At 41.7% G+C, this 26,938-nt stretch overlaps 1 protein-coding gene and 1 long non-coding RNA gene across 5 annotated transcripts in view; one reads left to right on the plus strand and one right to left on the minus strand.

Moving 5' to 3' along the window:
* On the minus strand, positions 1-26,571 carry LOC101443455 (uncharacterized). Of its 4 annotated transcripts, XR_011647841.1 has the most exons (5): positions 26,464-26,571; positions 8,438-8,500; positions 2,107-2,276; positions 1,234-1,417; positions 1-844 (listed from the first exon to the last, which is right to left on the minus strand). It is a non-coding gene; the product is annotated as an uncharacterized lncRNA (long non-coding RNA). The 4 variants fall into 4 exon arrangements; XR_009184257.2 differs by lacking the exon at positions 2,107-2,276; XR_187987.5 differs by lacking the exons at positions 2,107-2,276; positions 26,464-26,571 and adding an exon at positions 26,260-26,402.
* The window catches only part of SATB1 (SATB homeobox 1), a 97,998-nt gene continuing 97,423 nt past the window's right edge, over positions 26,364-26,938 (plus strand). The window contains exon 1 of the mRNA XM_071212877.1: positions 26,364-26,414. The gene's annotated coding sequence lies outside the window, so the exon portion shown is untranslated. The remainder of the gene's footprint in view (positions 26,415-26,938) is intronic.

Consider the following 26,938-nt stretch of genomic DNA (forward strand, 5'->3'; position numbering starts at 1 on the left):
TACACATGGACAAAATCATTTATTATTTTCCAGGAATCACAATTATTTGAAATTTTTAGAGGGAACAGATTGATGTACATTATCACTGTACTTCTCAGCAATTCTGAAAGCTTTAGTTCTTCCTTAACAGACAATGCTGAATTTTTCTTCTCTAGTGAAAGGATAGGACCAGAGATAATGACTCTTATTTGGGATTTAAAATTAAAACTTCAAAAACAGCTTCACTTCTGTCCAGTGAATGGCTGGGCAGCCCATCCTTCAATCCACCTCAATGTGTACAATAATGTCGGCTCTTGATGAAAGTGTTTCTTCTTTGGTTATCTTATTTATTTTGGTTTTGGTCTTACCGAGACACTGTACATTTCCTATTCCTTTTAAGCTTCCAACCAATTAATACTTTCCTTATGCTGACTGTACAAAGGTGAGAGGGGCTGTTTCAGAAAGGGTCTGGAGCCTTGCTACTCAGGGGCCAGAGCTTGGCATCACCCAGCTACTGAGAAACTTGTGGGAACTTGTGAAAAAAATCAAGACTGTTGAGTCTACCCCAAATCTACTGACTCAGAATCTGTATCTTAGCAAGACCCCCAAGTGATGCACATGCAGATAAAAGTTTGAGAAATTTTGCCACAGAGCACCTGTCCCATGCCCCATTCAGGTATACTGTCCCTAGCTGTACCATTTAGAAGGCGATGTAGCTATGCAAACATGGCCATGTTCCAAGAGACAGGTAATGAAGGTAAGCGTCTTAAATTATACTAATTCACTTCCTAGGTATAGGAACTTCTTCTTTGTTGTCTGGAGGCATCCACTTTCCAGTGGGGAGATTAGGATTGTTGCAAGAAGACTGTAAAGAAAAAGGGAAAGAGAGAGTTAATGCTCAGCCAACAATGTTCGAAATAGAACATTTTTATTCTGCAAAATAGCTAAAAGACATGAAAGCGAATCTTTATTAAGGGAAAAATATTTTCTACAAGCTCTTTCACTCTTTTATCAGATCAAGAAGCAGGTGGCTGCAGATCAGAAGTTTTCCCACAGTATAGAGAAGATAACCCCCATCCCACCTACAACTTGCGTCATGAGTTTATTTCTCTTCATTAATTTTTTCGTAAATAATTTTATATTTACAGAAGAGTTGCAAAAATAGCACAGTGTTCCCATATATCCTTCACCCAACTTCTCCTAATGTAAATTTCTTAACAGCCACTGTAACAATAATCAAAACTAAGCAATTACCTTGGTACAATACAACAGAAGATTCTGATTTCTCCACTTTTCCCACTAATGTCCATTTTTCTTTTCCAGGATCCAATCTATAGCACCACCTGACATTTAGTCATTGTATCCCCCTTGGTTTTTGATCTAGGACAGTTTTGTTTTTTTTTCATTTAAAAACACTTGAACATTCCGATAGCTGTATCTGTGAAAAAAGCAAGGCAAGAATAGCAGGTTCTTGCTACATCGTTCTTTCTGCCTCGTCAGATCCCTTCAGACGCTTTACCCTAAACATTACCCTGTGATATTTAAAGGGAAAATCACCCCTCCGAAAAAACGTCAACCCACTTACTATGTGACAACAAACCCCACACTCCAATCTTACTGCACTGAAGTTTAGCTGAGTTGCAGGAGAATCCTTGGCATAGCCTTCCAGTACCCCTGCCACACTAAGGCCATTTAAAAAAGCATACTTTTCTACAATAAAATTTCTTAAAAACACCCGTTTCTGTAAAATAACGTGTTTCTGCATGTGCAGCTCTGGGGAATAAAGAAGAGGGCCTGGGGGCCGGCAGGGGGCTCTGGTTGGCTACGGGGAGGCCCGGGGCCCTGCCACCTGCTCGAGGTCACACGAAGCCACCGAGCGGCCATCTCGTCCGCCCCGAGCTGCTGCCCTCCTCGTCGCTGGACTCCCGGCTGGCCTGGCCAGAGCGTCCTCCTCCTCCAGCCTCCTCTTGCGCCTCTGGGGACGCTGCCGTCGGCCTGGCCCCTCTCACCGCCCCCCCCCCCCCGGCCACTGCGCAGCACCTGCTCTCGCGGACCCAGCGCCCTGTTCCTCCTCGTCGCTGTCATCACTGCCTTCTGCTAAGATGTCGTTGGCCTCTTAAGCCCTACCCTAAATCCTCTTTCCAAGCGGGGAGAGAGGCGGCATGGTCTCGATGGCCGGGTGGTCGCTTCCTTCTAGAAGGACCAGGCTGTGTCCGTCTCTGGCAATTCTCTGCTCTCCCTGGCGATTCAATGGCAATTCTTCGCCCACTGTCTGCGGTGGACGTGGCTCAGCAGCTCTGCAGGGCGAGAGCTCTTTCGGAGGAGTTTCCCCGTGTGAGTCCCAGGTGCCAGCTCCGGGCCAGGCTGGCAGTGGGGATGGAGGCTGGAAGGAGGCGAGAAGATGGGAGGGCACAGGGCTGCTGTCCCTCTGTGCCCAGGAGCGGTGCTTCAGCGGGAAGGGCTACTCCCGCACCCAGCAGCCGGGGTGGACCTCGTGCGCCCACTCCTGGGCTGGCCGCACCTCCTCCTGCCGGCCCTGCGGCCACAGGGGGGTCACCCTGTTGGGGACATCTGGCTTCGGCGCCAGCTCCCAAGGACCTACCCCTGAGGGCTGTGGCGTGACAATCCTCCCGGGATATGACAGTTTCCTGGTCTGTCCTTGGCTTTTATGACTCGACAGCTTTGAAGAGAATTGATGAGGGATTTTTGTGGCAGGTCCGTCAACTTGAGTTTGATGTTTTCTCATAGATAGACTAAGCTGGGATTTGGGGGAAGGCTACCAGGGAGATGATGTTAGGCCAGGAGCATTTATCTTTAATGTACAGAAGTTAAGCTATGAAGGAAATAAAAATCCAAAGGATGGTAGAGAGAGGAGGGAGACAGGGGGGCAAGTAGATGAGATGTTATTAGGGCCCTAGCTTTTCAGTATCTCCTCCACACACACTGTTTTGTGGCTGAACCTCTGGGAAGGGCAGCTTTGTAACATCCAAATGGGTATGTGATCAAAAGAGGCCACTGGGTTGGCCCTAAGCAGGGGTGTGCTGGTAAATTTTTACCAACAGTCTCTTGGAAGTGGTGGAGCCCTGATTTGTAGTGTTTGCTGATTTCCATGGTGTACATACTCCCACCATGACTAATTTCAAGCTAAAAACACCGTGTCACAGACTAGAGGTGGAAAGAGCTGTGTGGTAATACCCCATTACAAAGTATTTCTACAAAATCATACAGTAAGCATAGATAAGAGTAAAATACAGGGAAACGGACTTGGCCCAGTGGTTAGGGTATTCGTTTACACATGGGAGGTCCGTGGTTCAAACCCCAGGCCTCCTTGACCCATGTGCAGCTGGCCCATGCGCAGTGCTGATGCACGCAAGGAGTGCCGCGCCACGCAAGGGTGTCCCCCGCGTAGGGGAGCCCCACGCACAAGGAGTGCGCCCGTAAGGAGAGCCGCCCAGCGCGAGAGAAAGTGCAGCCTGCCCAGGAATGGCGCCGCCCACACTTCCCGTGCCGCTGACGACAACAGAAGCGGACAAAGAAACAAGACACAGCAAAAAGACACAGAAAACAGACAACCGGGGGAGGGGAGGGGAATTAAATAAATAAAAATAAATCTTTAAAAAAAAAAAAAAGAGTAAAATACAATAAAATTAGTAGCAAGTGCCGATTTTTGAAAATGAATTGTCCTTTTTAATATATGTATTTGTTTTATCAGAAATTGCCTTCTTAAACTTTATTTAAACTTCAAAAAATAAAGTAACAGACAAAAGGCAGCTTCACAAATTATGGAAGTATTGCTTTAAAAAATCCTGCCCAAAAAGACTTGAGAAGACAATGGTCCAAAGAAGAAATAGAAATGGCGAAGAAATGCATGAAAAAATGTTCAAGATCACTAGCGAATAGGGAAATGCAAATCAAAACTACCATGAGAGATCATCTCACAGCCATTCAACTGGCCACTATGAAAAAGTTGGAAAACTAAAGGTTGGAGAGGATATGGAGAGACAGGAAGGCGTGTTTACTGTTGATGGGAATGGAGAATGGTGCAGCCACCTTGGAGGATGTGACAAATGCCCAACTATGTGATTATACCAATGACTGTACACTTTGGATGGATTTATGCTTCATTAATATGTATCAATAAAAGTGATTCTTAAAAATAAAAACTTCAAAAAAAGTTTTAAAAAAAATCCTGCCCAAGCACATTTATCTTATTTTATCCTAAAAAAAAAACAAAAAAACAAACTCAGTTGTTTCTCCAGTTTTCTGAAAGAAGAATAAATGAGCACAGATTGGTTAAATGACATGACCAAGGTCTCCTTGTTAATGAAGAAAATGAAAAACACTTGATCATATTCACATCTCATAAAAGTAAATCCCATATTACCCTTAGCACTGATATAGATCCTTCTTTGCCTTTGCTATGAAAATATTACAGCACTCCCGCTTACCTCAGTCCGGAAGCTACATTAGTTGCCTCTCACGTACCACCACACTCCCAAAGCCTTGCAATTGAGAGACATTCTTGTATTTGTACTATTAACCACAATCCTCATCCACCACCAAAATCATTACATTATCCAGTCCCTAGATAATTCCCTAGCTGTCTTTCAATTTCTTCCAATTAATATTAGCCTCCCTAGACTATCAGACTACCCCTTTCAGCCATAATCACATTCATAAATCGGCAGTGTTAGTTATACCCATTATAATGAGCTACCATCATTTTTTGCACACATTTACAACCCACTCCACTGCTTCTAGGAGACAACGACCACATCAATGGCACAGAGGAAGCCGCAGGAGGAGCAGAGACAGCTAGACCTCCAGGGGCTGGTGTGGGAAGGAGGGGCCTTCAGAGTTTCCCACTTCCCAGTGGGAGTGGCTGGTGGAAGGGCAGAGGTCGTGGAGCAGGGAACAGGCCATGGGGGGCTGGAAACATTCAGGACTGTGGAAGCAGTGGTGGGCACAGCACGCTGGCCCCCAGATCAGGTGGGACCTAGCCACTCTCCACCGTTCCCAATCCCAGAGAGGAAGGGTCCAGCCCCTCTCTAGAAAAGACCAAGGGGCATCCAGAAGACAGTGCAGGATCTAAGGAGGGCACACACAAACTTTTAGGCCCTCCTCGTACATCCAGAGGGTATCTGGAGAAAGGTAAGAAAGGGGGAGGTACAGAATCTGAGAAAAACAGCATTTTCCTGAAAGAGACTGAGTCGATACTCAAAGGATGGTCCCAGGGCAAGCCCCACTCCAGAAACTGTTCTGGACTGAGGTGAGCAAAACACAGACATCGAGAGTGTTTAGAAATTTTCAGCGCAAGTTGACATTGTCCTGACATCTGAGCACATCAGCAGTGGACTCACGTTACTGAACAGGTTGTCGACTAGTTCAGGTGTGCTCACCTGGCAGGGTGAGCAGCTTGTGGCACACACACCATACTAGTCATACACGCCAGGCTCACATATTTGGTCCATGATCAAGTGGGAAAATCAGCTAGGTATTTTGAGAAGCACTTACCTAAAAGGCTTTCTAAACCATTACCCTTGGATGGGAATTAAACTGAATAGTTTCAGCCTGAGATTCTCAAAATGTGGTCTCTGGACAAACAACATCAGTATCAGCTGGGAACTTGATAGAAATGCAGATTCTTGGGCCCCACTCTGACCCACTGAACCAGAAACTCTTTGGGGCAGGTCCCATCCATCTGTGTTTTAACGAGCCCTCCTGGTGATTCTGAGGCATGCTCCAGTGTAAGAACCACCAGTTTGATGTTGAAAGTGAAAGAATGGTGTTGAAGTTGGAAGAGAATGGACCACTATTAATTAAGTCTAAATGGTCCCTGCTAGAGCACAGGGCTGGAGGAAGATGAGACGACGGAGCGGAAAAGAGTGAAAACAAAATTTTCTCGGCCTATCTGAGTAAACTCTAAGTGGCACGTTCTGATTCTGGAACAGATACTGAGGCCAAGATGATCAAGTTGAATACTCTTAGTGGGTGACCATTTTTAATTTTTCTCGACAGGCCTAGGGCTTGTGGCTCCACATTTCCAGCATAACCCAGTTCCCAGCCCACATCAGTTCAGACGTGATACAAACAGGGTCACCACAATGATCACAGAAGAGTATTTGTCCACGTTTCCTCCCATCACACAACTGGTAGATTTCCAGCCTCCCTTGCTTTCCCTCCAACTACTTGTAAGCATTCAAGAGGCTCTTTCTTGACTACCTTCTGTCACCCATATCTTTCCTCTCAGTTGCTCTCTATCTCCATCACCCCCCTATGTAATCTTCTTTGGTGCTTCTTTTTCTTCCGAGGTGTTTTAGTTTCCTAGGCTGCTCAAGGCAAATACCATGAGGTGAGCTTTAACACTGGGAATTTATTAGCATGTTGTGTTAGACCACAAAAATGTCCAAATCAAGGCATCATCAAGGTGATGCTTTCTTCCTGAAGACTGGCCACCGGTGAACCTCATCTCCTCTGCAACATGGCGGCATCTGCTGGGCTCTGCCTTCTCTTCTGCTTTCATTGCTTTCAGCTTCTTGCTTCCTATGGCTTTTTTTTTTTTTTTTTGCTTTGTCTGAATGTCATTCTTATAAAGAACTCTAGTAATGGGATCAAGATGCATCCTGAATGAGGTGGGTCACACCATAACTGAAGTAGCCTCCTCAAAAGATTCTGCTTACACTGGGTCCACAACCACTTAAATTTAAGAATATATTTTTCTGGGGTACATACAGCTTCAAACCACCACACCAGGTAAGGGTGACACAGTTTAGGCTTCGGATTTGGCCAGCATGGACGTAAACCATATAACAGCCAAGAAGAAATGCTCCTCGCCATCTGTGTTGCATTACCTTACTGGGGGTGAGGGAAGCATGCAACCCAAGGCTCACAGTATCTTCTAGGGCAGTCCTTCTCAAACTTTAATGTGCATACAGATCACATGAGCTCAAGCATCTGACCTCCCGCCTACCACATGGGAGGGCTCAGGTTCGGTTTCTGGTAATTCCTATTGTCTTTCACTGTTGCAGCCATAAAATCTCTCAGGCACAAACACTTGCCTCATCATCCAGGAATATGTCCATTCACAGCTGAAAATTGAGTCCATCCAAAACTAAAAGCCTTTATTAACACTGGAATTTCCAGTAAAATAATTTCCAAACTCCCCACTTGGGCACAAGGTAGTGGTCCTCGTATTTTAACATGCATCAGCATGTCCTGGAGGGCTCCTTTAAAACAGATTGCTGGGCTCTCTCTAACTCCCCCTCCCTCACCAGAGTTTCTGATCCAGTAGGTGGAGGCGAGGTTGGAGAATGAGCATTTCTAACAAATACTGAGGTGATTCTAATGCTGCTTGTGCACTGATAACAAGTGGAGAACCACTGGCTTAGTGGATCCATTGATCTGAACATGGTTTACATTCCCAACACCCAGTTCTACTTCAGGCTTTGAAAGAGACCCACTTGTTTCCTATTTATACAATGTTCTTTCCTACTCTGTTTTGTTTCATTCATTTATTCACTCAATAATGCCTCCCTAATAGATTCATTTATTCAATCAATGGCTCATTGTCTCACCAAACATTTTTAAAGACCAATGTGACTATTATATGCCCCATGGAGCTTATGGTACAAGAGAAGAGAGAAAACAACGTACTTTTCCTTTACAGAACGCTTCATGGTTTCCAAGGAGCTTCCACCCGCAGCTCTCATTTGATCTCCAAATGAAAGACTGCCAGGACAGGGGCTATTTTAAACATTTCACAGGTAAAGAAACATAAGGCTAAGCAGGAGAAGTGGCTTATCCAAGATAAGGCCAACACATGTCTTTCTATTCCCAGGCCAGTGTTTTGCCCGCCCAATCACGTCACGTCAGTCTTGACTCACTGGATTCCTTCTCTTTGGAATGACATTCCTGTCTGAACTGTACTCTTTCTTTAAAGCCCAAACACTAGTTTCTCCATAAAGTTAAACCCAGTTAAAGTAATTTCTCCTGCTTATAAACTAACACAATACTCTATTTGCTCTCTGTACTGCCGTTTTTTGTTTTTTTTTTTTAATATAACCTCCCCTTGTAGACTCCAGTCTCCTTCAGAATGGGATCAACATCTGACTCTCTTGTATTTCCCACAGCAACCAGTTCTTTGCTCATAGTAAATACTCAATGAAGCACCGCTGTATGACCTGTTGGCCCATTAGAAAAGAGACTGTGGAACGTCTTGAAAAAATCCTGGAATTGCAAGGTGGAGAAAAACTCAGAAATGCCTTCCTGACTAGCCCCAAAAGGAAAGCTTTAGCAGAAATGGAAGATTCAGACACTAAAGAAATTTGTTAGACATTGACAATATTGTAGCACTAAGGATTATTAGGACGTGTCACCAAAGGACATTGCCAACGAATGTCACATAAAAGAAAGAGTGGCAGTTCAGAGACAGATAGAATTAGAGAAAGAGCAGACTCACCTAGGAAGATTCACGAGTGGATTCTACCACTGAAATCTCACAAGAGCAGAGGCACGAAACATCCTGAAAACCAAATAGACACATCAAAGGTAATTATTCTCACAAAGGTATGAAATATTAAGTGTCAGCCTTTCCTCTTACAGGTACTACAATATCCTACCAGGTAAACAGCTGTTAGTTTAATTGGCAGGGGTTATTAAAAGGTCTTATACTTTCATTAGACACTAAGACAGATAAAAATAAATTTTAGAATCTTAACTTTTTTTTTTAATAATTTCAAAATTGTTTCAAGTGAAGAGGAAATTCTACCCAAAGCCTCCAAACATTTTGGATCTGCCAGGTAGAAAAAGTGGAAAAACACATATTTAGGCCTTCCAGGGTATTTAATACAGAATAATCAACTCACAACAATTATTATATTTCTTAAACAGCTTTTTATTGTTAGCTGTCAGATAGGGGAGCTGGTAAAAAAAAGTTATTTATCTAGAAAATTCACGAAGGGGATAAATGTGTTCTCTGATTCAGTACTGATAATGTTAATGCAATATTGGCCCCAATGGGTCATTCCAATCACTCATGTACAAGCAGGGAGTCTGAGATTCTTAAAAAGAAAAAGGAAATCAGACATTTTGGTTTTTGTCACTGCTTCTTGGGATAGTAATACCAGTCAATGACAAGAACTTTCCTAGAAACCTCTGTATTGGGTAATTCATAGTAAGAACAAAATAAGATCCATGTACAGAAACAAGATTTACTGCTAATGGGTATGTTTATCTGAGGAATGGCTGGAAGGAACTGTCATTTGCCTGGGCATTCGGGAACCCTAAAACAATGCAAGCTTGTTTTAAAAAAAAAAAATGCTGGAATATTTCCTAAGTACCAGACACTATCCTAAACATGGACCATTTATAAGCATATTTAGCCCTCACACTCACTCTATGTGGTAGGTACCATAATTATCCTCATTTTACAGTAAAACTTAGAAACTTAGAAACAAGAGTTCAATAACTTGCCCACACTACACGCCGAATAAGTGGTGACTCAGGCAGTCTGGCTCCAGCCTACTATTTTTTAATAGAGAGAGATTTATTTTTGCAATATAACACGCATTACTAAACTTGAGAAATGGAGAAATGGAAGGCTGTACGTATAGGGCTACTACCCTAATTGCTGTTAGCCTTTTGAGATATTTGCTTTCAATCATTTTTAGGTGCATATTATTAGATTGATTGTTGTTCAGTGATTTTTTTTTTTCCTCTTCACATTTTGTGAGAAGCTCTTCCCATGTTGTTAAGTGTGTTTCATCTTTTAATGCCTGCATTATATTACAAAGACTGGACATAATGTACTTATTTAGCAAGACTCAGGTTGTTAGCCATGTAGGTTTCTTTTAACAGTCTTGAACAGGTTAAAGTGTAGGCTATGGAGTCAGAAAACCTGGATTCAAATTCTTGCTCCTCTACTCACTAGCTATATAATCTTGGGCAAGTTAGTTGATCTCTCAGGGCTACAGTTTTTTCATCTGTAAAATGGGGATATTAACAGTAACTACCTCCTTGGGTTGCTGTGAGGATTAACTGCATTAACTGAAGTATGCACTTAAAACACTGTACATAGTTATTACTGTCATGAATATAACTGTAGTGAACATTTTCATACATGAGGGAATTCACACTTTAAAAATTATTTCCTTTTGATATACTCCCAGAGATAAGATTACTGGGTCAAAAGATAGAAACCTATTTTGTTCTAATATCTGATTAATGTTTCCAAAGTGTTTGCAAAAGCGTTATACAGATTTATATGCCATCAGTTATATAAGAAAAAAAAAAATTTTTTTTTTTTTAATGCATTCTTGCTGATTTGGGGTATTACCATTAATTTTTCTACTGCTTGGTCTTCCAGCTCACCAATCTGTTCTTCAACTGTGTCTAATCTATTCTTAAACCATCTATTGAATTTTTAATTTTCATCAGTTTCTTTTTTCACTTCTGGAATTTCCATTTGATCCTTTATCATACTTTCCCATAATCTGCTAAAATTCTGTATCTTCTCATCTAATTTTTTAACACATTAATCATGGATATTTTGGCCTATTTTTGGTCATTTTATCTTATCTGCTAGTAGGCCTAGTGATTTTTATTGAATGTCATACATGGTGTATGAAAATTTGTAGAGATTATTTGAGCCTCTGGATGTTTCAAACATTCAAAGCTCCAGTGATGCTTTACTTTTCTACAGGCAGTTAAGAGTATGTGAGAACTTTCTTTAGCTCCCTTCCTCTGGGCTCTTGGCCTCTCAAGCCCTCTCCGCCTAGCAGCTCTCCAATGTCTTCAAATAAATGTTTGCTAAATTTTATCCAGCTTTTCTACTTGTTCTTGGAGAAGTTGATCTAAATCAAAATAATCTGTAGTAACTGGGAAAGTAAATCCTTGACATTAATTTCAAAATTATTTATTAAACCTAAATACAACTTGTTTCTGTTTTACAGTATATTCATTTGATTATTAGTAAGGCTGAATGTTTTTATACATTTGTAAATTTATATTTAATTTTTTGTGAAATGTGATTCTATTCTTATCTCCTGTATTGGTTCCCGGTAGGGTTTTATTGTGAGTTTGTATAGGTTTTTTGTATAATAATGGTATTAACCCTTTCTGTTATTATATTCAAATAATTGTATCCAGGTTACTGTTTGCTCATTTTATTGCTATTTTAATATAATCAAATCTACTTTACCTTTCACTTTGCAATTAGTTACAGCATTCTAAGGCTACAAAGTTATTTTCCCTTTAGGTTTCCTACGGTTTGAATTCTGGTAATTTATTATACGTGCATGATCATTGTATACATTGATGTTTTTCCAAACTGTTAATCATGTAGTCCATGAATTGCAAAATGCTTTCCCTCTCCGCTGATTTTTGCCACAACCATTATCAAATATTTCATTCTTATATATAATATAATTTATTTTGACCACATGTTTTGCCTCATTAATCAATCTATTTTAGTGCCAGTATCATATGGTTTTAATTATTATAAATTTTTAATGTATTTTAATATTTTATAAGACTAGTCTCTTGTCATATTTTTCTTCTTTCTCAAAACTGATTTTTGCTATTCTTGTCTGCCTTTTCTTCCAGATTTGTCAAAATCGAGTTCCCCTTCACAACCACCTCAAAATATGAAAAACAAAACAGAGTTTTATCAGATTTGCAGTACATCTGTACTTTGGAAAGAATACTTTAAAAATATTTTATCTTTTTTTTTTAAAAGACTCTGTTTCCAGGCAATTTCATCAGCACCACATATTAATCCTGCCAGTCATCAGTCTGATAGGATCATATACATATGCATATACCTTTTTTTTTTTTAAGTATTGGGGCTGGGGATTGAACCTGGGACCTTGCATGTGGAAGCTGGTGCTCAACCACTGAGCCACATCAGCTTCCCTGAGTTAGTTTTTTTTGTTTGTTTGTTGCTTGTTGTTTTTTGTTTTTGTTTTTAGGAGGCCCCAGGACTAAACCAAGGACCTCGCATGTGGAAAGCAGGTACTCAACCACTTGAGTCACATCCAATCCCTATTTTATCTTTTTAAAAAGAAACTTGGCTTTCAATTAAATTAAGATTTTTCTAGCCCTCTAAATGTTTTATTTAGTTATATTTCTGGTTTAAGTCAATCCTAGAACTTTACATAATTTGTTACCCTTAGAAAAATGAATCTCTTAAAAGTTTATGCTGTGTTTAGAAATACTACTGAATTATTTTAATATTAATTTTTCCTCTAATATTTTACTGCTTTTAAGTATATTAATATTTTCATTGTCTCCTTTAAGTTTCCAAGCTATACAAGTATTTTCGCAGTAAATAATGATGTTGTATCATCTTTTTCCAATCTTCATAGCTCTTTCTTTAGTATATTTTACTATACTGATCAGAGTTTTTAAAGTAATATTAAAGAACATTATTAAAGCAAAACTATTACACCAACTCTCACCCCACTCCTCTTTTTAAACACATGTATTTCTAGTGTTTTTGCATTATTTTTAATGCTATTACTTTTAAATATTTATTATAATGTTTATGAAATATTTTTATTTTCCCTTTTTTAACCATTTTATCAGTACAAGTATTAAATTCCATTCAATGTTTTAAAAATATCTAATAAAATAATCACTCTTTAAAAAATTTAACCAACTGATATGAAGTATTTCATCAGCATAGTTCCTAATTTGGTAAACTTTTGCTTTGTTTGTATAAATACTATTTTGCTATGGGTGAATTACTATTCTAATTTAAAGTTATTTAATACATAATCTTCCAGTACCATTATTTTTCCACTAATATTACACCATTAATGATTATAAAATAGTTCTTTTTGACCTGTTTACTGTCTTTGATTAAAATTCTGCCTTGTCTGATATGAATAATGATATCTGATTTGTATTTGAACATATTAGTTGAGAAAATCTTTGGCATCTTTAAGAATCCCATCCCTTTCCTTTAGGTATGCCTCTTGGGGACCATCAAAACTTCAGACTCTTAGTGTAATTCAATTTGAGGATCTTGCAATTTCAATGGTAAATTTAACCATATATATTTGCCCTAGTTTTTAAGTTTGATTGGACTTTTTTTCCCCATCTTATTTTATACTTACTTCTTTTCAATAGCTCCTCCTTGTTTCCTTTCTACTCTGTCTTTAAATGGACTATTTTGGTTACTTTTATCTTCCACAATTACTTAGAACATACTCTGTTTCCATCTCCTGTCTCCATTCCATTGTTCTCAAGGCTCTGCAAATGTATTCTTATCTCATGATTAGAAAATAAAGCAACAACTTCTCCTGCTTTTGTTTTCTCCATCTCCTTATTCCTTCTTGTGATGACTAGGAACAGACAGTTCACTAAGAAAAAAAAAATCTCCTTTTCATATTATTTTATTGAAAACTTTCCTCCCTTGAGAACAAATATCCAGTCATCACATCAATTCTTAATTCACTTCAGTTTTCATTGTACTTTATTCCTTAGTTTACTTTGTCTTCATAATGCTTGTTTAGCTCTAATAATTTTTATTCAAGTTTTCTATTCCTGGGGAGAATTTATATTGTCTCACCTGCACGTGGTCTGGAAGATATCTCTTTGCAATTATTGCAGAAAATCTCCTGGTTTTTATATTTTCTGACACCTTTCAGATTTAGAAATGTTGATCTGTTGCTTTTACAGAAGCGAAATACTGGATAGGCATAAAACTTGCAGAATCAAATTCGTTCCTCTTAAAATTATGTAGAAATTTACATGTGGCCTTTAAACATTTCTTATTCTATATAAGAAATAGGACAGTAATTTACAAAAGTATATATGGTTTTCTTCTTAGATACTTACAGGAATTTTCTTTGTCCTATAAATTGAAAAATTTACCAGCCTTTGTGTGGGCATTGATCTCAATTCCCTAATTTTACTCAAAAGATACCTTCCAATGCCAGCACAATTTTTATATATGGAAAGTTGTCTTCTGTTATAACTTTTATTTTTTGCTTCAGATCCATCTGTTGTATTTTCAAGGGAACATCCATTATTTTATTCATAATTTCAAGAAATACTAATTTAAAACTAATAGTAAATACTGTGTATTAAGCCCTCTGTTAGGGATAGGGTTACAAGAAAAAGATGTTTCTTCCCCCTCAAGGAGCTTACATTTTAAATTAGAACTCCATAATTTGTCTATACAATTTTTTCTTATCATTTTAATTCTTTATTCATTTCCTTTGAACATGAGGAATATGAGGTGAATATTTTCTTTTCTTTCCTTTAGATGATTACACTTTTTCTCAAAATTTTCCTCTATCTCTGATTTCTATTTCTGCATTTTTCATTTGGTCACACTCTATTCTTACCGTAACTTACTCTTGTTTAAATAAAAATAATCTATCCTGCTAGACAGTTATAGGTGCATTTCTATGAAACTTGATATTATCAAAAGGTTATAAAAACAAGTAGTTTAAGGAGGAAAAAGGGTTTAGGGGCTAAAGAGTTTCAAATGCACAATAATAAGATAATTTTTTTCTACAGTAATTTCAATAATGTGTTTTTATAGCTCTAAGTGTTTTTAACATAGAATTTTTATAGTTCTGAGTGTTTTAAATGTTTAGCTTCTACATTTAGATCTCTAATCCATTGCAAATGAATTTTTTGTAAGGTGGGGGCTATGGATCAAGGTTTATTTTTTTCCACATGGATATCCAGTTATTTCAGCACCTTTTGTTGAAAATACTTCCTTTTGCACTTTAAATTCAATTGGAAAATTGAAAGTAAATAACTGTCCTATCAAAACTAGGTAATAAGATCCTACACATTACTGATCAAGTCCCGTACAATGTAAGATCAGCTGTTAAACAAGGAACTCCTGGGACCATAAAATAAATTACATCACAGTTTGTAACTACGTATGGTCAAGAAAAGACCATAATAACACAACTGAGCAGCCAGCCATTCAAACACATCTAGTCCAAATTTGTTTATGGAATAACTTCACTGCTGCATGAAAAGCACTGGTCCTACACATGCCATCATGTAATACCCAAAATAGCCAAAGCAATGCAAATGGCGTGCCCCAGTGTATCAGTGGTGGATCTGCACTTCCATCTATAAAACCTAGGAAGTAGGAGAAATGATTGAGCTCCTGTATGGAGATGACCAGTTCCTGGTAAATTTCAGGTCTTTGGGTAGGGTAATTGTTCCACCTCCAAACCTTGCAAGGAAATCCAACCAAGTGGAAGCCTACAAGCAAAACGCCCAGTGGAGAGGCTGTCACCAATCTGAGAGCAAAGGAGAACATTTTTTATGATGCTCACATTATTTCAGGCCACCAGTGCACAAGGCCCCAGAAGGCCCCAGAAGAAAGCTTGTTTTGCCTGACATTTTTGAACTGTAGGTCTAACCAGGAGCAACTTTTACTCTGCTAGCAGAAGACAAGCCTAAGGTAGGCAACGCCCAGCAACTTAGAAGGCCATGGAGCAGGCAGAGAGCAAACTGGAGCTGATGAAGCAGGCCCTTCCTCGTTTCCAAAATCTGGACTATGTTTATTTCTTCCATTTTCATTATTAATGCATGGAAAATCCTTTCTTTTTCAGGTGACCCTAAAGCTTTTGAAAAAGGAATTTGGTCAATAGAAATGGTTACAGCATACCATGATGTTTGTAACCAGCAGAGCTATTGTACGGGTAGGACAGTGGTTGGAAAAGGGAAGTCTAAGGTCAAGTTTTAAAATGTAACATGGAAATGTGTGAAAGTAGAACCTCATAAAAGATGAATATGCATCATATTGCATAATTAAGACTGTTTCTACAAAATATAAATATACTAGAGAGAAGAAAAAAGAAGAGCAGCTATGTATACCAGGCAAGGCATAGGGATGGAGAGCAATGAGCTTTGTTTGTTTTTCGTTTGTTGTTATTATTATTGGAATAAAGAAAGTGCTTTGGGAGTGGTTGGGGTGATGAATGCACAAACATTTGATTACACCAAATACCAATGATTGTACTCTTTCGATGGATTTATGCTTTATTAATATGTATCAATAAAATTGAAAAAAAATGCTAAGAAAAGAAAAATATGAATGTACAAAATAAATTAGAGAGACAGAAATTAAATAGCAGCTATGTACTGCAGAGGATGTTAGGAGAGATTGAGAGCTCAATATTAAGGGGTACAGCTATTTGTTTGCCTGAGGTTTTTTATTATTACTATTAATATTGGAATATTGGGAATACTCTAATGGTGATTGAACTGATGAATGCACAACTATGTGATTACACCAAATACCACTGATTGGACATTGGACATATTGTATGCTTTATTAATATGTATTAATAAAAGTGATTAAATTTTTAAAAATCAAATTGAAAAAAGGAATTTGGTGCAGGAGTGTTCACATACTGCGACTGATGTGGTGTCCTCCCAGAAGTCCCCCAAATTGGAATCTTAAAATATGCATATTGGGATGAGAAACCAGTTACAAAACAGTTCTGTTAAATAAGTCTGGATGCAGTTTTTTAACTCAATGAATGATTTTAAAAATTAGCTTCATTGTTTTTTAATTTACCATCTGTTAACTCAATAAATATGAGTTCTTAAAGTTAACCTAATTGTCTTGGAATTTGCTGCTTTTGAAGTTGATTAAAGTTATTTACATTAATTTTATTGTATATTCAGACTAGAATAAAGCATGTCTGCACTTGGATAGATCTCAGCTAATAATTTACAAATAAATGTGCCCATTTGTAAAATGGGCCATTTTGTTTATGGCCCTTAATATATACCAATCAATATGTAGAGATGCAGATATTAGACAATCAATACATCAGAGCTTATAGATATTAAAAACTGTGACCGAGTACAAAATTCTCATCAACTTTGTGCCTAATGATGTCTAATTCTTATGTCTAATGGAGAGGAAATGTAGGGTGGACGTCAATGGAAATGCAAATCTCTTTTCACCCTACATTTGTGTAGCTGTATGGAACTGCTATGTGTCTTTAAATATTGTCTTCCCTCTGACAACAGGTTTTTGGACCCAAGCAGGTCAATCAGACTCTTCCATGAGAATTGTCAAAGACAGAAAGATGGGCCTTTCTTTGAGTAGCTCAACTGGAATATCCAAAGCTCAAGAACAACTGGCAACCATGATCTGCTGTGTGGACTATGGAGAAGAGGGAGCTGGACTGCCATGAGGAATAAAGACAAAGGTGGAGAGAGTCTTCACTGGGCTCCTTACAGGGCTTCAATACTTCCATTCCTAGGTTCCTGCTGCATCCCTGACTTTGGATTTGATGAAAAGCCCCAATGTGCTTCCACGAAATTCCCCTGTTCACCTAAGCTGCAGAGTCAGCTGCTATCATTTACAAGTGAAAATAACTTGACCTAATGCACAAGAGAGGAAATCCCCCTGGTGGTAATGACTGTTAACCAGGGATTTCCAGCCTTCACTCCTCATCCTGCTTTCCTTTAGATGAGCTAAGTTTTAATTTTTATGTCTAATTGACCTTTTTTTTTCCACTTTCGTGGTTATTGTTTTCTATGATTTATCGAAGAAACCGTTGTCTATCTCCAAGTTATATTTGCCTCGAAAAGCTTTATGGTTTCAACTTCTACATTTAGATCTATAATCCATCACAAAGGAATTTTTGCATGTGGTGACAGGGTCAAGGTTAATTTTCTCCATGTGGATATTCAGTTATTCCAGCACCGCCTGCTGAATATATTTTCCTTTGCACGTTGGATTGCTCTGATGGAGGGGAAAGTGGAGGTGTGGAGAAGCCATCTGATACTAAATTAATGACGATGCTAACATGAAGAAACAGAGCTGGGAGTGATTTTATTAAATGAGTTTAAGAAAATGACAGTAGCTTCTTCATTTAATGAAAATGGGTTAATCATTCATTAATAGTTCATTCATCAGAATTCACATCTTCCATGAACTCACACAGAATGCATCTAAGACTTACCTGTTGACTAATGATCTGCTCAGTGTTCTGTCCAGATATTCCCGCTTCCCCCTTTCTGCGTAATGTGCATCCTTTTATGCTGCCAGCATTACAAGCGGCCAGGGATGCTGACAACAAGGCTGGAAGAGGCGATGCTGGCCCACGATTATGAAATTAAACCAAGCTGACAATATTCAGAGCAGGTTTCAACTGCTGGTCCCGTTTGTTTGTCTGTCTTACCTCTTTGTATCCCCAACTAGAGCTTTTGCTGTTATGAGATAACTGCAGGTTATCTCAAGAAGATCCTGCAGTAATATTATTGCATATTTGAGAAAACCTCAAAGTGTAAGTGATTCTCAAAGTGCAGGTCACATATCACCTGCACATGAATCACTCAGGTTAGTGCTTCCCAACCATCATGGCCACAGAGGAAATGCTGAGTATTTGTCCAAAGCACTGGGGTAAACAGGTGAGGCAATAGCTCAGGAGTTCTGACCACCCCAGGACCTAGCTCCACCCTCCTGGTCACCTTGAGAGCTGCAGGTCTTACTATCAAGGCACACTGGTTACTCTTTTGGGACATAGTAGTTGGGTGATTCTCATCTAAGTGCTTCCAGAAAATGCCCAGTAGTTGCTGGAGATACGTAGTTTTTGGCTAACATGAATCCGTTTTCCATTTTTCTGGAAAAAATTTCCTCTAATTTATCTTGGATAATGATCCTTCCCCAACTCCCAGGGTTTGGGTGGGTTGGCTGCATCCCCCCAGGCCAAAGGCTGGGCATTTGACCCAGAGCTGCTCAGGGAACCAAAGGCACCAGATTGATGAATGTAGGTATGACACAATTTGGCCCAGTGGCAGTCAGACCAGTTCTTTTGCTGGAAGCTTTAGGAAAAGATGCACGCTGTTTGTGGTAGGGTTTCCATGTCCAAGAATGGAAGCCTGAGGGTCTGGGAGCTCTTACTATTGCGAAGAGAAAGCCAGAAAGAGGAGTTAAAACAGATGTTGATGCAGGAGAAAGTGGAACCAAAGAATGGTTGGTGACATTATATAAGCAGCTAGATCCAATTAAGCCTGAAGCAATCCTTACTCTGAATTTTGCTTTTTATATGGGAGAGGAACCTCCAAAATGAAACAAAACAAAAAACCTTCCTTTTTGAGTAGGATTTCTGCTCCTTTCAACTCAAGTGTCTCAAAGCCATGTGGATTGTTGGATCCCAGCTTGTTTTCCACCACATCCAAATTTCTGGATATGAAGCTAAGGAATCAGCATCTAATATCTATGCCTACTAAAGTTTGACAACATCCGATCTAACTCCCTTATTTTTTATTTTTTTTTCCTTTTTTTTTATTTTGTAAAAATATTACATTAAAAAAATATATGAGGTCCCATTCAACCCCCCCACCCCCACCCCACCACTCCCCCCCAGCAACCCTCACTCCCATCATCATGACACATCCATTGCATTTGGTAAGCTCATCTCTGGGCATCTCTGCACCTCATGGTCAATGGTCCACATCACTAACCCCCTTATTTTATGGCTGAGGAAACCGAGTTCTATAGAGACTAAGTGTCTTTCCCAAGACCATTCAACAATGTGTATCTACACTACTTCTGAACGGTTCTAGATGTGTGGGAATCATCAGTGAAAAAAAAAACGAAGATCCCCGCCCTTGTGGGTAGCAGCAAGCTACAGAACCAGAAGTAGAATTCGGCTCAGCTCTTTTCCTTCTGGTGACTTGATTTCCCTAAGGTCATTCTCTAATACTTTTCCTTCCTTATTCCAATATATAACGTTGGTCTAAAACTGTGGGGAGCCGCCCGGAGCTACGTGCATTTGCGGTCTCCAGCAACATGGCGGTTTTCATAGGTACACCTACTCCACCCCTGTGCTTCCGCCTTCTTCTTCCCCTTTCCCCAGTTTCCCGGGCAAAAAGTGTCACGCCTGCACAACAAGATGTCGAAGCCATGACCAGCATTGAAGACTCCCAACCTATAGCAAGTGGTGTAACAGCATTTTATTGCCTTATTTGGAAGAGCCGCCTCATCAGCCTATCACCCCCTGCTAATACCCTCCCCTTAGTATATATTCTGATGCTCTACCCTCAATAAACAGAGACTTGATCAGAATCCTGTCTTGTCTCTGTTTCTCTCGCCTCTTGTCCCCCAATTTCCGCTCCCTCTTTCAGGTGCGGTTCGTTTGACCTGCGGGCCGGGTCATAAAACATGAACATTAACTAACGGCAAAAATTCTACATCTGGGCAGCATTCCCTGCAGATTAAAATAGGAGGCACTTTCACAATTTTAATGAAAATATTTCCGAAGTCCAGTATTCTGTAAACCTTTCCGCCAAAATGGCAGAGGAGAGAAATCAACAGAAGGAAGTGAATGCAGTACCCTCAAAGTCTCAAGCAGCCGAAAGATCTTCAAAGACTTGATTTTTGTTAAAAATCCTTGCAAAATGTTGCATTCAATCCCAATTATATATGTATCTCTTTTAATAGAAAATAATTTCTCCTGAAATCTTTCGGTAAAAATATTCCAGAAATAGAGGTCATAATTAGTCTTTATCTTTGCACACTCCTGGCATGCCATTTAGTCACCCAGGAGGTATTTATACATATTCCATCTATATCCTAGTCAATTTATTTCTCCATGCTTGTTTATGTCCCCTGGATTTCTTTTCTATTACAATAATAGTGACAAAAATAAAATTAACTACAACAGAAACAATGGTCAACCTTTACTGAATCCTGACAGTGCTGAAGCACTGTGCATCTACTGGCTGCAGGAGGTGCAGCCTGTCATTATCCCCATTACAGAGATGGAGGCAGAAAGGAATTAGAAGGCTTGCCAAAGGTCATGCAAGTTGTAACTAGTTGACCCAAGATTAGAATCTAGGCAGTTGGACCCTTAAGGCTGCTTTGCCCATAAACATTTACTATGAAGAGCTGACTTTAAAATATAATTTGCTCATGCTGTCCCTTTGTATTCAAAAAATTCATTGAACTTATAAAGTAAGTGAGTTTTATTGTATCTAAATTACACCTCAAGAAAGCTGAATTTATAAAGTATAATTTGTAGAACGGAGTTATAAAGACTTTAAAGACCTGATCTTCTAGGGAACTGAGCAGCTTTAAAAATATGGATGTGCCCACGGGACTGCAACCTGCAAGAAATCAGGTCAGCAAGCCTTATGAAAGGACTCCTAGTGTTTTTTTTTAACATTTGAAAGGTTTTTTGCAGACGTCTCACTGTTGCGCAGTGGACAAGTATGGTTTCAAAGTAAGAGAGGGGCTAGAAAGAATAAGAGTGAGTGGATGCAATGCTAAAAAATAACAAAAATTAAATATTCTCAAGACGATCTTGGGTACATGGCTATAGGACAGAGTGAGCCATTAATGTAATGTATCCTGGAGCGCAGTATTAAAGGGTCCAGTGTCATTTGACAGAGCCTGGGAGGACAGGGTTGTAGGCTCGAGTAGGAGACCCATCTGTTGAGCTGGCATTTCTTTATGAATGTGGGAGGATCAGTGAGCTTAGTTCCAGACAATAGTTACTCTGATGCTTTGCTGATCTCTCTTTGTATCCTGCACTGAATGCTTTATGCATTTTTAAAAACCAATAAAATGTATCATATGGGGATAGAGAACAAGCTGATATGATCAATGTAGGATCCCGGTGCTCTTGAGAAATGAGCGGTCTAGCAAAGGAAGTGTGTGGCATAAGAAGAAACACTCAAAAAGGGTATTCTCTTGATAAAACTTTACCTTTCTTTCCTCTCATTCATTAACTCTGTAAATCTTTACCTGGGCCCTCCTACATAACATGGAAAGCTGTGTCCTATAAAATGGGCTCAGTGTTATAAAGTAAGACTTGTAGCATCTTCAAGTGATTACAGAGTATCAACTCTAGCCTCTCAGGTTCTGATACTATCCACCTGGCCACCAGATGAGCTCTCTAAGGAGACCTGATGGTGTAAGCCTCATCCTCGCAAATCGGATGACCCCCCACCCCTCACAGTTGCAGACTTTCGCTGGTGGTCCTTAGGCTGGTTTTGACTGGCATTCAAGATTTTCCCCCACACGTGTACTTTAAAACGTGGATAAATTGTCAACCTTTAATACTTTGTTCATTTAAATCTGAATTGTCAGCTTTCCTTTAAAAATGGGAAGTTCGGACAACTGGCATCCTTGACACTGGCTGTTCCATTTAGACAGAGAATATATTCTCCAGATGTCCACAGTTTGCACTGTTCCTGAAGGCCTTAGCTCAGTCCGCTTTGTTCACTTATATCTATGCCTGCCCCAAAGCAATCAGGAGAGTCTGCAATTCCTGTCGGACAGGACGAAGTCCAAACTCCAGACCTTGTCTACTAGGCCCTTCACAATTCGGCACTGTTTGATTTCATCTTTCACAAAGAGCCCGAATTCCTTGTCGTTCCCGATGGCCAAGCGTTGCCATCCTGTGTTTTATGCTAGCCTCTCTGCTTGGAGCATCCTCCCTCTGTTTCCCTTTTCTGCTAGAGCAGTCGCACTCCTTCAAGACTTAGTTCAAGTGTCAATTCCTCTGTGGAGCTTTCCTAAATTCTGCCGGATAAGCTATTTGTTTGTTCTCAAGAGTCCCCATGGCTCTCTGTGCCTCTCTTAGCATTGCCATGAGTTTCCCCGTCTGTCTGCCCAATAGGAGAGAGTGTTTCTTGAAGAGGAGGACTCTTAGACATCTCAATGTCCCCGGTGTGTAATAGTGCCCCACGCCTAGTAGGTACGCGATGAGTATTTACTGAACGAACAAATGGATGGATAAATGAATGAATGAATACATCTACGAGTTTATTTATGCAGCAAGACTATATAAAGCATCTGACATATCAAATAAGGGAACAGTTACTCAAGACCAAATTTCAAATTTTGACAATGACCACGATATCTTCAGATAACAGTCATGAAAAGTTCCTGTTCATTGTGCCCTTGCCAGGAAAATAAGTCTTGAGAAAATAAAATGTATATAATAGTAATAAATAGTGACTTAAAATTGCCAGGGCTCCACCACTGGCGGAGGGGTGGCACTAGGGCTGTATTCCAAGAGAGGGGAGACGGTGAGGGAAGTTGCACCACATCTCTCCGGGAACTTTTGGCAATTCTGACAGTGCTGCCGTGGAGAAGGGAAGACTTGGGCCCCAGAGGGGCAGGAAGGATGGTGGAGCTGGCAAGTTATCAGGCAGACAAGAATGACTAAGGGAAGGATCTCCTCAGAGCCGCTTACCACAGCTCTCCACTTCTGGGCACGAAGCAGGTGGCACTATCTGGCCCCCTGGTGGTGGCTCCGTGGAGCCAGGCAACCAGTATTGACTAATTAGTTGTGTGTGGCCCTTCTGGGCTACCACAGTTAAAGGCCAGTCCATGAGGGAACCATCCTCTGAAGGGATCTTTCTTTTGGCCACAACAACCTGAAATGTTCAAGATGGCGGCTCTCCCGTTTCCTAGGACACAGAGTGAGGAGGCCAGCGGTGGACCTGGCACAACCCAGACAACGTTTGCTGTCACAGGCCGTGAAAAGTTGGGAATGTTTGTTCCTCCAGCATAACCGAGCCTCTCCAGATACAGATTTGGTCTGCTTTGCTGCAAATGGCAGAACTAAGACTACTGGTCAGAAGTTTCAGGACAACCAATTCTATGCAAGAGAAGAAAAAAACTAATAGAACGTATAAAGATGGAACAAACCACTTCAGACATTATTCATCCGTCCACACAGTATATATTGAACTCTAAAGATAAAATTCTGGCCTTCGAGAAGCGAGTGGTAAATTCCTGGTCACCTAAGATACGTGCTTTTGACGACCCCTAAGGGATTGACTGGGGAAATTAGCTTTTAAGACCCCTTCCAAACCAGAGATTCCAGGATCTCTACCTGTTCTGGTCTACAAAGAAAAAACCAAATCTACTTTCTCCAGCATTCCTTGAATTAAAATCATTTACAGATTCAATAAATTTTCACATTTTAATATCACTTTCCCCACAAATATGTTCCTTAGAGGCCAGTACTGTTTATCCTTCCTTGCATCTTTCTCATACTATTGAGTAGGCAATATTTTATTGTATAAAATTTCATTTTATTTTTACTATCAATCCTCCTAGGAAAATAATCAGTAGCGCTTTTGACATTAGCTTCTCTTTTTGACCATGTGCTATGTTTCAGAGTTCTCTTACAGCCATTCAAATTAGATCTGGACTTGTTTAAAAATCTAGTAGCACAAACATATTATCCTAATAACTTTCAGACCAAAATGACTTCTTCTGAAAAACGTCTTAGCCCTATGCCATTGAATTTGAAGCAAACCACAATATGTCATTAACACCTTCATTTAGTAAGTATTTAATGAATTCCTAAGATGTGCCAAGAGTAAGGTTTACATAAAAGTTTATCAAGATATATTATTTAATGCACTGCAACCAACATTACATAACTGTGTGTTATAACAGACCCTCTGATCTCTCCATAGAAGGCCATTTGGAGAGGGAAAAAAAAAGTTAAATGCTTGGGGGCCAAATGCTCCCTTGGTTTAACTGGGGGGGAAGTGCCGTACCGTACCTCCAATTCTGTGGCTTAACTGATAACTTGGGGAAGTGGATGAGTACATGAAGAGTGTGTAAAGGAGAAAAAAACAACCCTTTTCTGTATTTCAATTAAGGTTCATTTCAGGCGTTCAGAGTTGGAGAATCATCCGCCTGCTCTAAGAAATTGCTAATACGCAGTAATTAAAGACTGAGAATTTATTTTTTCCACTCCAAACCTGATGTCATTCCCAGATGGAGATATCTGCATGGTTAGACAAGTCAGCATTTCGGTAAATTAAGGCAGAAGGATTTGGGGTCTCTTGGGACAAATGGAGGCAGAAAGGGGTCTAGGGAAGAAAACTTGTGCTTTACTTTTGTCCCTTGCAATCACGTATACCTTCCTGCTTTACCTTTACAGAACTCCTGTCTTTAAAGAGAAGGGGTGGTTCTCTAAAAGAATACTCTAATTCATAAACTTTCTATATTCCATTGTCTTCATAATTGTTGTCTCTGCCTAAAATGGCAATTACCTGAAAAAGACAGTGAATTCAATACCCACTGGTAGAAAAGACCTGGCATATCAGAAAGCAGTCCATGTGTTCCTCTCCTTTATTTAGAAAAACCACACAAAAATACAGCACGGGTGATGTGTTTGCTACCAGGGCTCGAAACCAACCACCGTGTAAAAGATAAAATAAGACTGCGCGGCTATCGGGATTTTCCCAGCGTGCTTTATTCATAGGCATCTGACAGAAGAGGACTTAACTGAGCTTTTAGGAAAATCTGAATTCTCAGCCCACGGGCACTTTCCAGGAACTTCACTGCAAACGGTGCTCTGCGCCGGCGGGATGGAGATTTCAGCAATCTCCTTCCAGCTTCCATAGTTTCCCTCTCTCTAAACACAATTATTTATGGAGAACTTAATGAGAGAGCAAGCCTGGTGTGAAAGGAACACAAGAAAGTGCAGCTTCTAAAAATACACAGAGGCAGTTCCACGGTCCTGATGGTTACAAACTGACATTTTGCTGTTCCTGCCACTGAACCCCACAACTCCACTTCTGGCCAAACGCAGCCACACTCACAAGTGCGCGCGCGCACACACACAGACTGGTTGTGTTTTTTCCTTTCTGCCATCCCTTTAGCCTGGAGTAAGCAGTAGTAATTTTCTGTTGTCACACTCCATGCAAATTTCCTAGTCAACGACAACACAGCGCAAAACAAAAGACCTGTTAGCTTCCTCCGAGGTGGGTGGGGGAGAAGGGCCGGCGGGCGCGGGCCAAGTTAATTGAGTTCCCGGGAGCCGGGGGTCCTGCTGTCACCGTGGCCCCGCAGAGGCGGGGGCTTTCGGTCCCACTGAGGCCGGCTCCCCTCGCCCCTTCTCAGCTCTCGAGCCCTCTACCTGAGGCACCCTCCTTTCCTCCGGCCCTCCTGGCGCCTGGGGGGAGCCTGGACCCCAGGCTCTGCGCCCCTTTCCAGAGGGATGGAAAGTACGGCTGCGGGCGGGAAGAGAAATAGGGCACTGAAGGGCCCGGGGGCGCAGCGCGCGCGGGGAGGGTCTGCGGGGAGACCCCCGCGGCCGCCCCCTGGGAGGGCGGCAGCGCGCCGCGGCCGAGCACGGCTGGGTGGCGCGAGGACAGGTGGACAGAGGCGGCCGCCGGGCGCGGGGGCCCCCTAGGAGAGGCCGCCTGGGCCCAACGCTGGCGAGAAAATGACAAACGGGCTCCCGGGGGGCGCGGGAGGCCCCCGCAGGCCGGGCTCGGGGTGGGCGCGTCGGGGCCTCTCACCTGACTTCCTTCTCCTCGGCACCCCCGGAGCGCGCGCACATGGCAGTCACCCCTTCCTCCCCGCAGCCCCCCCCCCCCAAACCCCGTAAGACAACGAACAACAAGAGGAAGCCGCAGGCGGCAGGAGGCGGGGTGCGCGCGGTGGGGCCCGAGAGGTGAGGGGGGCGGCGGGCGCCCCGCGCAGCCCCGCGCGCCGGCACTTACCCCCCGCGGCCCAGTCCTCGGCGCCCGGTGGCAGCGCGGCGCCCCCCGGCCGCCCTCGCCGCCCCCCGCAGCCCGGCGGGCGCGCGGGGAGCGGAAGGCGCGCGCGGCGGCCCGGGCGGCGCGGGCTCGGCTCGGGCTCCCGCGCGCCCGGCCCCGCCGCCAGGGGGAGAGGCCCGGGCGGGCGCGGGGGAGGCGGGCGCGGCGCGCGCTCCCGGGCCGCGGCGCGGGGGGCGCCCGGGGGGGCGGCGCGCTGCGGCGGGCGGGGGGGGCGGCCTCGGGGAGCCGCGGGCCGGCGGGGGGGGGGGGGCCGCGCGCAGGGCGCCCCCCCCCCCGCCGCCCCTCCCCGCGCCCGCCCCCGCCCCTCCCCCGCGCCGCCCCGCCGCGGCCCCGCGCGCTCGCTGGCTCGCGCCGCGCCGCGCTCGCCCCTTTAAACGCCCACTCCGCATGGGCGACGGCGACAACTTGAAGTCAAGTT

The sequence above is a fragment of the Dasypus novemcinctus genome, chromosome 31, assembly GCF_030445035.2.
Source record: "Dasypus novemcinctus isolate mDasNov1 chromosome 31, mDasNov1.1.hap2, whole genome shotgun sequence".
NCBI classification, from domain to species: domain Eukaryota; kingdom Metazoa; phylum Chordata; class Mammalia; order Cingulata; family Dasypodidae; genus Dasypus; species Dasypus novemcinctus.